Consider the following 13,922-nt stretch of genomic DNA (forward strand, 5'->3'; position numbering starts at 1 on the left):
AACTACTTTTTGCATTTGCAAGATTTAAAAAAGCATATGTTTCGAGTAAAACTCCCAAAGATGCATTATTTCAGGCATTATTAGCCATTTTTCATGTGTGGTGTAGGAGTTATGTTTAAATAACTGTCATATTGAGTAATACAGTATACAGTTATAATTTAGTAAAACCTCATTTTTGTATTTGCAAACCATTGAAAAACAACTGTATCTAGTAAAACTCACATGTATTCAATATCACAGGCATTTTTAGACATTTTGCACGTTTGGATTAGGAATTATGTTTGATTGAGTTATGTTTCAAAAACTCTCATTTTGAGTCTGACCAATATGAGGCAGTCAAATCTAATATTTGTATTTGTGATTCTTTCCCAAAGACCTGATTCTGCTAAAACTCACATAAATTCAATATTAAAGGCTTTTTAAGACACATTTCATATTTGGTTTTGGAGTTATGATTATAAACCTTTCATATTTAGTATGACAGTTACACTGTTATATTGAATAAAAAAACTAACTTGTGTCTTTGCAAACCTTACAAAAGATCATTTTTCTAGTACAACTAACAAAAAAACATATCTTTAGGCATTATTAGCCATTTTGCATGTGTTGTTTAGAAGTTATGTTTGAATACATTTTTATTGCTTTTTTCGCATTATCTCAGGATTCTAAGACTATTATAGTCATATTGAGTAAAAAACTACTTTTTGCATTTGCAAGATTTAAAAAAGCATATGTTTCGAGTAAAACTCCCAAAGATGCATTATTTCAGGCATTATTAGCCATTTTTCATGTGTGGTGTAGGAGTTATGTTTAAATAACTGTCATATTGAGTGTTACAGTATACAGTTATATTGAGTAAAACCTCATTTTTGTATTTGCAAACCATTGAAAAACAACTGTATCTAGTAAAACTCACATGTATTCAATATCACAGGCATTTTTAGACATTTTGCACGTTTGGATTAGGAATTATGTTGGAGTACATTTTTATTGCTTTTTTCGCATTATCTCAGGATTCTAAGTACATTACTGTCAAATTGAGTAACAAATCAAATTTTGTTTTTGCAAACCTTACCAAATGTTTTTTTTTTCAGGAAAACTCTCGAAGATGCATTTCTTCAGGCATTATTAGACATTTTGCATGTGTATTTTTGGAGTTATGTTTCAAAAACTGTCATTTTGAGTGTGACCAATATGAAGCCAGTAAAATCTAATATTTGTATTTGTGATTCTTTCCAAAAAACCTGATTCTGCTAAAACTCACATAAATTCAATATTAAAGGCTTTTTAAGACACATTTCATATTTGGTTTTGGAGTTATGATTATAAACATTTCATATTTAGTATGACAGTTACACTGTTATATTGAATAAAAAAACAAACTTGTGTCTTTGCAAACCTTACAAAAGATCATTTTTCTAGTACAACTAACAAAAAAACATATCTCTAGGCATTATTAGCCATTTTGCATGTGTTGTTTAGAAGTTATGTTTGAATACATTTTTATTGCTTTTTTCGCATTATCTCAGGATTCTAAGACTATTATAGTCATATTGAGTAAAAAACTACTTTTTGCATTTTCAAGATTTAAAAAAGCATATGTTTCGAGTAAAACTCCCAAAGATGCATTATTTCAGGCATTATTAGCTATTTTTCATGTGTGGTGTAGGAGTTATGTTTAAATAACTGTCATATTGAGTGTTACAGTATACAGTCATATTGAGTAAAACCTCATTTTTGTATTTGCAAACCATTGAAAAACAACTGTATCTAGTAAAACTTATATGTATTCAATATCACAGGCATTTTTAGACATTTTGCACGTTTGGATTAGGAATTATGTTGGATTACATTTGTATTGCTTTTTTCCGCATTATCTCAGGATTCTAAGTACATTACTGTCAAATTGAGTAACAAATCAAATTTTGTTTTTGCAAACCTTACCAAATGTTTTTTTTCTGGAAAACTCTCGAAGATGCATTTCTTCAGGCATTATTAGACATTTTGCATGTGTATTTTTGGAGTTATGTTTCAAATATTCGCATTATCTCAGGATTCTAAGACTATTATAGTCATATTGAGTAAAAAACTACTTTTTGCATTTGCAAGATTTAAAAAAGCATATGTTTCGAGTAAAACTCCCAAAGATGCATTATTTCAGGCATTATTAGCTATTTTTCATGTGTGGTGTAGGAGTTATGTTTAAATAACTGTCATATTGAGTGTTACAGTATACAGTCATATTGAGTAAAACCTCATTTTTGTATTTGCAAACCATTGAAAAACAACTGTATCTAGTAAAACTTATATGTATTAAATATCACAGGCATTTTTAGACATTTTGCAAGTTTGGATTAGGAATTATCTTGGAGTACATTTTTATTGCTTTTTTTGCATTATCTCAGGATTCTAAGTACATTACTGTCAAATTGAGTAACAAATCAAATTTTGTTTTTGCAAACCTTACCAAATGTTTTTTTTTCTGGAAAACTCTCGAAGATGCATTTCTTCAGGCATTATTAGACATTTTGCATGTGTATTTTTGGAGTTATGTTTCAAAAACTGTCATTTTGAGTCCGACCAATATGAGGCCAGTAAAATCTAATATTTGTATTAGTGATTCTTTCCCAAATACCTGATTCTGCTAAAACTCACATAAATTCAATATTAAAGGCTTTTTAAGACATATTTCATATTTGGTTTTGGAGTTATGATTATAAACCTTTCATATTTAGTATGACAGTTACACTGTTATATTGAATAAAAAAACTAACTTGTGTCTTTGCAAACCTTACAAAAGATCATTTTTCTAGTACAACTAACAAAAAAACATATCTTCAGGCATTATTAGCCATTTTGCATGTGTTGTTTAGAAGTTATGTTTGAATACATTTTTATTGCTTTTTTCGCATTATCTCAGGATTCTAAGACTATTACAGTCATATTGAGTAAAAAAACTACTTTTTGCATTTGCAAGATTTAAAAAAACCTTTTTTTCGAGTAAAACTCCCAAAGATGCATTATTTCAGGCATTATTAGACATTTTGCATGTGTATTTTTGGAGTTATGTTTCAAAAACTGTCATTTTGAGTGTGACCAATATGAGGCCAGTAAAATCTAATATTTGTATTTGTGATTCTTTCCAAAATACCTGATTCTGCTAAAACTCACATAAATTCAATATTAAAGGCTTTTTAAGACACATTTCATATTTGGTTTTGGAGTTATGATTATAAACCTTTCATATTTAGTATGACAGTTACACTGTTATATTGAATAAAAAACTAACTTGTGTCTTTGCAAACCTTACAAAAGATAATTTTTCTAGTACAACTAACCAAAATACATATCTCTAGGCATTATTAGCCATTTTGCATTTGTTGTTTAGAAGTTATGTTTGAATACATTTTTATTGCTTTTTTCGCATTATCTCAGGATTCTAAGACTATTATAGTCATATTGAGTAAAAAAACTACTTTTTGCATTTGCAAGATTTAAAAAAGCATATGTTTCGAGTAAAACTCCCAAAGATGCATTATTTCAGGCATTATTAGCCATTTTTCATGTGTGGTGTAGGAGTTATGTTTAAATAACTGTCATATTGAGTGTTACAGTATACAGTTATATTGAGTAAAACCTCATTTTTGTATTTGCAAACCATTGAAAAACAACTGTATCTAGTAAAACTCACATGTATTATATATCACAGGCATTTTTAGACATTTTGTACGTTTGGATTAGGAATTATGTTTGAATACATTTTTATTGCTTTTTTCGCATTATCTCGGGATTCTAAGTACATTACTGTCAAATTGAGTAACAAATCACATTTTGTTTTTGCAAACCTTACCAAATGATTTTTTTTTCAGGAACACTCTCGAAGATGCATTTCTTCAGGCATTATTAGACATTTTGCATGTGTATTTTTGGAGTTATGTTTCAAAAATTGTCATTTTGAGTGTGACCAATATGAGGCCAGTAAAATCTAATATTTGTATTTGTGATTCTTTCCAAAATACCTGATTCTGCTAAAACTTACATAAATTCAATATTAAAGGCTTTTTAAGACAAATTTCACATTTGGTTTTGGAGTTATGATTATAAACCTTTCATATTTAGTATGACAGTTACACTGTTATATTGAATAAAAAAACTAACTTGTGTCTTTGCAAACCTTACAAAAGATCATTTTTCTAGTACAACTAACAAAAAAACATATCGCTAGGCATTATTAGCCATTTTGCATGTGTTGTTTAGAAGTTATGTTTAAATACATTTTTATTGCTTTTTTCGCATTATCTCAGGATTCTAAGACTATTATAGTCATATTGAGTAAAAAACTACTTTTTGCATTTGCAAGATTTAAAAAAGCATATGTTTCGAGTAAAACTCCCAAAGATGCATTATTTCAGTTATTATTAGCCATTTTTCATGTGTGGTGTAGGAGTTATGTTTAAATAACTGTCATATTGAGTGTTACAGTATACAGTCATATTGAGTAAAACCTAATTTTTGTATTTACAAACCATTGAAAAACAACTGTATTTAGTAAAACTCACATGTATTCAATATCACAGGCATTTTTAGACATTTTGCACGTTTGGATTAGGAATTATGTTGTAATACATTTTTATTGCTTTTTTCGCATTATCTCAGGATTTTAAGTACATTACTGTCAAATTGAGTAACAAATCAAATTTTGTTTATGCAAACCTTACCAAATGTTTTTTTTCAGGACAACTCTCGAAGATGCATTTCTTCAGGCATTATTAGACATTTTGCATGTGTATTTTTGGAGTTATGTTTCAAAAACTGTCATTTTGAATGTGACCAATATGAGGCCAGTAAAATCTAATATTTGTATTTGTGATTCTTTCCAAAATACCTGATTCTGCTAAAACTCACATAAATTCAATATTAAAGGCTTTTTAAGACAAATTTCATATTTGGTTTTAGAGTTATGATTATAAACCTTTCATATTTAGTATGACAGTTACACTGTTATATTGAATTAAAAAACTAACTTGTGTCTTTGCAAACCTTACAAAAGATAATTTTTCTAGTACAACTAACAAAAAAACATATCTCTAGGCATTATTAGCCATTTTGCATGTGTTGTTTAGAAGTTATGTTTGAATACATTTTTATTGCTTTTTTCGCATTATCTCAGGATTCTAAGACCATTATAGTCATATTGAGTAAAAAAACTACTTTTTGCATTTGCAAGATTTAAAAAAGCATATGTTTCGAGTAAAACTCCCAAAGATGCATTATTTCAGGCATTATTAGCCATTTTTCATGTGTGGTGTAGGAGTTATGTTTAAATAACTGTCATATTAAATGTTACAGTATACAGTTATATTGAGTAAAACCTCATTTTTGTATTTGCAAACCATTGAAAAACAACTGTATCTAGTAAAACTCACATGTATTCAATATCACAGGCATTTTTAGACATTTTGCACGTTTGGATTAGGAATTATGTTTGAATACATTTTTATTGCTTTTTTCGCATTATCTCAGGATTCTAAGTACATTACTGTCAAATTGAGTAACAAATCAAATTTTGTTTTTGCAAACCTTACCAAATGTTTTTTTTCTGGAAAACTCTCGAAGATGCATTTCTCTTTAGGCATTATTAGACATTTTGCATGTGTATTTTTGGAGTTATGTTTCAAAAACTGTCATTTTGAGTCCGACCAATATGAGGCCAGTAAAATCTAATATTTGTATTTGTGATTCTTTCCCAAATACCTGATTGTGCTAAAACTCACATAAATTCAATATTAAAGGCTTTTTAAGACATATTTCAAATTTGGTTTTGGAGTTATGATTATAAACCTTTCATATTTAGTATGACAGTTACACTGTTATATTGAATAAAAAAAATTAACTTGTGTCTTTGCAAACCTTACAAAAGATCATTTTTCTAGTACAACTAACAAAAAAACATATCTTCAGGCATTATTAGCCATTTTGCATGTGTTGTTTAGAAGTTATGTTTGAATACATTTTTATTGCTTTTTTAGCATTATCTCAGGATTCTAAGACTATTATAGTCATATTGAGTAAAAAAACTACTTTTTGCATTTGCAAGATTTAAAAAAGCATATGTTTCGAGTAAAACTCCCAAAGATGCATTATTTCAGGCATTATTAGCCATTTTTCATGTGTGGTGTAGGAGTTATGTTTAAATAACTGTCATATTGAGTGTTACAGTATACAGTCATATTGAGTAAAACCTCATTTTTGTATTTGCAAACCATTGAAAAACAACTGTATTTAGTAAAACTCACATGTATTCAATATCACAGGCATTTTTAGACATTTTGCACGTTTGGATTAGGAATTATGTTGGAATACATTTTTATTGCTTTTTTCGCATTATCTCAGGATTCTAAGTACATTACTGTAAAATTGAGTAACAAATCAAATTTTTTTTTTGCAAACCTTACCAAATGTTTTTTTTTCAGGAAAACTCTCGAAGATGCATTTCTTCAGGCATTATTAGACATTTTGCATGTGTATTTTTGGAGTTATGTTTCAAAAACTGTCATTTTGAGTGTGACCAATATGAGGCCAGTAAAATCTAATATATGTATTTGTGATTCTTTCCAAAATACCTGATTCTGCTAAAATTCACATAAATTCAATATTAAAGGCTTTTTAAGACACATTTCATATTTGGTTTTGGAGTTATGATTATAAACCTTTCATATTTAGTATGACAGTTACACTGTTATATTGAATAAAACACTAACTTGTGTCTTTGCAAACCTTACAAAAGATCATTTTTCTATTACAACTAACCAAAATACATATCTCTAGGCATTATTAGCCATTTTGCATGTGTTGTTTAGAAGTTATGTTTGAATACATTTTTATTGCTTTTTTCGCATTATCTCAGGATTCTAAGACTATTATAGTCATATTGAGTAAAACCTCATTTTTGTATTTGCAAACCATTGAAAAACAACTGTATCTAGTAAAACTTATATGTATTCAATATCACAGGCATTTTTAGACATTTTGCACGTTTGGATTAGGAATTATGTTGGAATACATTTTTATTGCTTTTTTCGCATTATCTCAGGATTCTAAGTACATTACTGTCAAATTGAGTAACAAATCAAATTTTGTTTTTGCAAACCTTACCAAATTTTTTTTTTCTGGAAAACTCTCGAAGATGCATTTCTTCAGGCATTATTAGACATTTTGCATGTGTATTTTTGGAGTTATGTTTCAAATTTTCGCATTATCTCAGGATTCTAAGACTATTATAGTCATATTGAGTAAAAAACTACTTTTTGCATTTGCAAGATTTAAAAAAGCATATGTTTCGAGTAAAACTCCCAAAGATGCATTATTTCAGGCATTATTAGCTATTTTTCATGTGTGGTGTAGGAGTTATGTTTAAATAACTGTCATATTGAGTGTTACAGTATACAGTCATATTGAGTAAAACCTCATTTTTGTTTTTGCAAACCATTGAAAAACAACTGTATCTAGTAAAACTTATATGTATTCAATATCACAGGCATTTTTAGACATTTTGCACGTTTGGATTAGGAATTATGTTGGAATACATTTTTATTGCTTTTTTCGCATTATCTCAGGATTCTAAGTACATTACTGTCAAATTGAGTAACAAATCAAATTTTGTTTTTGCAAACCTTACCAAATGTTTTTTTTCTGGAAAACTCTCGAAGATGCATTTCTTCAGGCATTATTAGACATTTTGCATGTGTATTTTTGGAGTTATGTTTCAAATTTTCGCATTATCTCAGGATTCTAAGACTATTATAGTCATATTGAGTAAAAAACTACTTTTTGCATTTGCAAGATTTAAAAAAGCATATGTTTCGAGTAAAACTCCCAAAGATGCATTATTTCAGGCATTATTAGCTATTTTTCATGTGTGGTGTAGGAGTTATGTTTAAATAACTGTCATATTGAGTGTTACAGTATACAGTCATATTGAGTAAAACCTCATTTTTGTATTTGCAAACCATTGAAAAACAACTGTATCTAGTAAAACTTATATGTATTCAATATCACAGGCATTTTTAGACATTTTGCACGTTTAGATTAGGAATTATGTTGGAATACATTTTTATTGCTTTTTTCGCATTATCTCAGGATTCTAAGTACATTACTGTCAAATTGAGTAACAAATCAAATTTTGTTTTTGCAAACCTTACCAAATGTTTTTTTTTCAGGACATATCTCGAAGATGCATTTCTTCAGGCATTATTAGACATTTTGCATGTGTATTTTTGGAGTTATGTTTCAAAAACTGTCATTTTGAGTGTGACCAATATGAGGCCAGTAAAATCTAATATTTGTATTTGTGATTCTTTCCCAAATACCTGATTCTGCTAAAACTCACATAAATTCAATATTAAAGGCTTTTTAAGACATATTTCATATTTGGTTTTGGAGTTATGATTATAAACCTTTCATGTTTAGTATGACAGTTACACTGTTATATTGAATAAAAAAACTAACTTGTGTCTTTGCAAACCTTACAAAAGATCATTTTTCTAGTACAACTAACAAAAAAACATATCTTCAGGCATTATTAGCCATTTTGCATGTGTTGTTTAGAAGTTATGTTTGAATACATTTTTATTGCTTTTTTCGCATTATCTCAGGATTCTAAGTACATTACTGTCAAATTGAGTAACAAATCAAATTTTGTTTTTGCAAACCTTACCAAATGTTTTTTTTTCAGGAACACTCTCGAAGATGCATTTCTTCAGGCATTATTAGACATTTTGCATGTGTATTTTTGGAGTTATGTTTCAAAAACTGTCATTTTGAGTGTGACCAATATGAGGCCAGTAAAATCTAATATTTGTATTTGTGATTCTTTCCAAAATACCTGATTGTGCTAAAACTCACATAAATTCAATATTAAAGGCTTTTTAAGACACATTTCATATTTGGTTTTGGAGTTATGATTATAAACCTTTCATATTTAGTATGACAGTTACACTGTTATATTGAATAAAAAACTAACTTGTGTCTTTGCAAACCTTACAAAAGATAATTTTTCTAGTACAACTAACCAAAATACATATCTCTAGGCATTATTAGCCATTTTGCATTTGTTGTTTAGAAGTTATGTTTGAATACATTTTTATTGCATTTTTCGCATTATCTCAGGATTCTAAGAATATTATAGTCATATTGAGTAAAAAAACTACTTTTTGCATTTGCAAGATTTAAAAAAGCATATGTTTCGAGTAAAACTCCCAAAGATGCATTATTTCAGGCATTATTAGCCATTTTTCATGTGTGGTGTAGGAGTTATGTTTAAATAACTGTCATATTGAGTGGTACAGTATACAGTTATATTGAGTAAAACCTCATTTTTGTATTTGCAAACCATTGAAAAACAACTGTATCTAGTAAAACTCACATGTATTCAATATCACAGGCATTTTTAGACATTTTGTACGTTTGGATTAGGAATTATGTTTGAATACATTTTTATTGCTTTTTTCGCATTATCTCAGGATTCTAAGTACATTACTGTCAAATTGAGTAACAAATCAAATTTTGTTTTTGCAAACCTTACCAAATGTTTTTTTTCTGGAAAACTCTCGAAGATGCATTTCTCTTTAGGCATTATTAGACATTTTGCATGTGTATTTTTGGAGTTATGTTTCAAAAACTGTCATTTTGAGTCCGACCAATATGAGGCCAGTAAAATCTAATATTTGTATTTGTGATTCTTTCCCAAATACCTGATTCTGCTAAAACTCACATAAATTCAATATTAAAGGCTTTTTAAGACATATTTCAAATTTGGTTTTGGAGTTATGATTATAAACCTTTCATATTTAGTATGACAGTTACACTGTTATATTGAATAAAAAAACTAACTTGTGTCTTTGCAAACCTTACAAAAGATCATTTTTCTAGTACAACTAACAAAAAAACATATCTTCAGGCATTATTAGCCATTTTGCATGTGTTGTTTAGAAGTTATGTTTGAATACATTTTTATTGCTTTTTTCGCATTATCTCAGGATTCTAAGACTATTATAGTCATATTGAGTAAAAAAACTACTTTTTGCATTTGCAAGATTTAAAAAAGCATATGTTTCGAGTAAAACTCCCAAAGATGCATTATTTCAGGCATTATTAGCCATTTTTCATGTGTGGTGTAGGAGTTATGTTTAAATAACTGTCATATTGAGTGTTACAGTATACAGTCATATTGAGTAAAACCTCATTTTTGTATTTGCAAACCATTGAAAAACAACTGTATTTAGTAAAACTCACATGTATTCAATATCACAGGCATTTTTAGACATTTTGCACGTTTGGATTAGGAATTATGTTGGAATACATTTTTATTGCTTTTTTCGCATTATCTCAGGATTCTAAGTACATTACTGTAAAATTGAGTAACAAATCAAATTTTTTTTTTGCAAACCTTACCAAATGTTTTTTTTTCAGGAAAACTCTCGAAGATGCATTTCTTCAGGCATTATTAGACATTTTGCATGTGTATTTTTGGAGTTATGTTTCAAAAACTGTCATTTTGAGTGTGACCAATATGAGGCCAGTAAAATCTAATATATGTATTTGTGATTCTTTCCAAAATACCTGATTCTGCTAAAATTCACATAAATTCAATATTAAAGGCTTTTTAAGACACATTTCATATTTGGTTTTGGAGTTATGATTATAAACCTTTCATATTTAGTATGACAGTTACACTGTTATATTGAATAAAAAACTAATTTGTGTCTTTGCAAACCTTACGAAAGATAATTTTTCTATTACAACTAACCAAAATACATATCTCTAGGCATTATTAGCCATTTTGCATGTGTTGTTTAGAAGTTATGTTTGAATACATTTTTATTGCTTTTTTCGCATTATCTCAGGATTCTAAGACTATTATAGTCATATTGAGTAAAACCTCATTTTTGTATTTGCAAACCATTGAAAAACAACTGTATCTAGTAAAACTTATATGTATTCAATATCACAGGCATTTTTAGACATTTTGCACGTTTGGATTAGGAATTATGTTGGAATACATTTTTATTGCTTTTTTCGCATTATCTCAGGATTCTAAGTACATTACTGTCAAATTGAGTAACAAATCAAATTTTGTTTTTGCAAACCTTACCAAATTTTTTTTTTCTGGAAAACTCTCGAAGATGCATTTCTTCAGGCATTATTAAACATTTTGCATGTGTATTTTTGGAGTTATGTTTCAAATTTTCGCATTATCTCAGGATTCTAAGACTATTATAGTCATATTGAGTAAAAAACTACTTTTTGCATTTGCAAGATTTAAAAAAGCATATGTTTCGAGTAAAACTCCCAAAGATGCATTATTTCAGGCATTATTAGCTATTTTTCATGTGTGGTGTAGGAGTTATGTTTAAATAACTGTCATATTGAGTGTTACAGTATACAGTCATATTGAGTAAAACCTCATTTTTGTTTTTGCAAACCATTGAAAAACAACTGTATCTAGTAAAACTTATATGTATTCAATATCACAGGCATTTTTAGACATTTTGCACGTTTGGATTAGGAATTATGTTGGAATACATTTTTATTGCTTTGTTCGCATTATCTCAGGATTCTAAGTACATTACTGTCAAATTGAGTAACAAATCAAATTTTGTTTTTGCAAACCTTACCAAATGTTTTTTTTTCAGGACATATCTCGAAGATGCATTTCTTCAGGCATTATTAGACATTTTGCATGTGTATTTTTGGAGTTATGTTTCAAAAACTGTCATTTTGAGTGTGACCAATATGAGGCCAGTAAAATCTAATATTTGTATTTGTGATTCTTTCCCAAATACCTGATTCTGCTAAAACTCACATAAATTCAATATTAAAGGCTTTTTAAGACATATTTCATATTTGGTTTTGGAGTTATGATTATAAACCTTTCATGTTTAGTATGACAGTTACACTGTTATATTGAATAAAAAAACTAACTTGTGTCTTTGCAAACCTTACAAAAGATCATTTTTCTAGTACAACTAACAAAAAAACATATCTTCAGGCATTATTAGCCATTTTGCATGTGTTGTTTAGAAGTTATGTTTGAATACATTTTTATTGCTTTTTTCGCATTATCTCAGGATTCTAAGTACATTACTGTCAAATTGAGTAACAAATCAAATTTTGTTTTTGCAAACCTTACCAAATGTTTTTTTTTCAGGAACACTCTCGAAGATGCATTTCTTCAGGCATTATTAGACATTTTGCATGTGTATTTTTGGAGTTATGTTTCAAAAACTGTCATTTTGAGTGTGACCAATATGAGGCCAGTAAAATCTAATATTTGTATTTGTGATTCTTTCCAAAATACCTGATTGTGCTAAAACTCACATAAATTCAATATTAAAGGCTTTTTAAGACACATTTCATATTTGGTTTTGGAGTTATGATTATAAACCTTTCATATTTAGTATGACAGTTACACTGTTATATTGAATAAAAAACTAACTTGTGTCTTTGCAAACCTTACAAAAGATAATTTTTCTAGTACAACTAACCAAAATACATATCTCTAGGCATTATTAGCCATTTTGCATTTGTTGTTTAGAAGTTATGTTTGAATACATTTTTATTGCTTTTTTCGCATTATCTCAGGATTCTAAGAATATTATAGTCATATTGAGTAAAAAAACTACTTTTTGCATTTGCAAGATTTAAAAAAGCATATGTTTCGAGTAAAACTCCCAAAGATGCATTATTTCAGGCATTATTAGCCATTTTTCATGTGTGGTGTAGGAGTTATGTTTAAATAACTGTCATATTGAGTGTTACAGTATACAGTTATATTGAGTAAAACCTCATTTTTGTATTTGCAAACCATTGAAAAACAACTGTATCTAGTAAAACTCACATGTATTCAATATCACAGGCATTTTTAGACATTTTGTACGTTTGGATTAGGAATTATGTTTGAATACATTTTTATTGCTTTTTTCGCATTATCTCGGGATTCTAAGTACATTACTGTCAAATTGAGTAACAAATCACATTTTGTTTTTGCAAACCTTACCAAATGTTTTTTTTTTCAGGAACACTCTCGAAGATGCATTTCTTCAGGCATTATTAGACATTTTTCATGTGTATTTTTGGAGTTATGTTTCAAAAACTGTCATTTTGAGTGTGACCAATATGAGGCCAGTAAAATCTAATATTTGTATTTGTGATTCTTTCCAAAATACCTGATTCTGCTAAAACTTACATAAATTCAATATTAAAGGCTTTTTAAGACAAATTTCATATTTGGTTTTGGAGTTATGATTATAAACCTTTCATATTTAGTATGACAGTTACACTGTTATATTGAATAAAAAAACTAACTTGTGTCTTTGCAAACCTTACAAAAGATAATTTTTCTAGTACAACTAACCAAAATACATATCTCTAGGCATTATTAGCCATTTTGCATTTGTTGTTTAGAAGTTATGTTTGAATACATTTTTATTGCTTTTTTCGCATTATCTCAGGATTCTAAGACTATTATAGTCATATTGAGTAAAAAAACTACTTTTTGCATTTGCAAGATTTAAAAAAGCATATGTTTCGAGTAAAACTCCCAAAGATGCATTATTTCAGTTATTATTAGCCATTTTTCATGTGTGGTGTAGGAGTTATGTTTAAATAACTGTCATATTGAGTGTTACAGTATACAGTCATATTGAGTAAAACCTCATTTTTGTATTTGCAAACCATTGAAAAACAACTGTATCTAGTAAAACTCACATGTATTCAATATCACAGGCATTTTTAGACATTTTGCACGTTTGGATTAGGAATTGTGTTGGAATACATTTTTATTGCTTTTTTCGCATTATCTCAGGATTCTAAGTACATTACTGTCAAATTGAGTAACAAATCAAATTTTGTTTTTGCAAACC

Source organism: Nerophis ophidion, linkage group LG03, assembly GCF_033978795.1.
Source record: "Nerophis ophidion isolate RoL-2023_Sa linkage group LG03, RoL_Noph_v1.0, whole genome shotgun sequence".
NCBI lineage: Eukaryota > Metazoa > Chordata > Actinopteri > Syngnathiformes > Syngnathidae > Nerophis > Nerophis ophidion.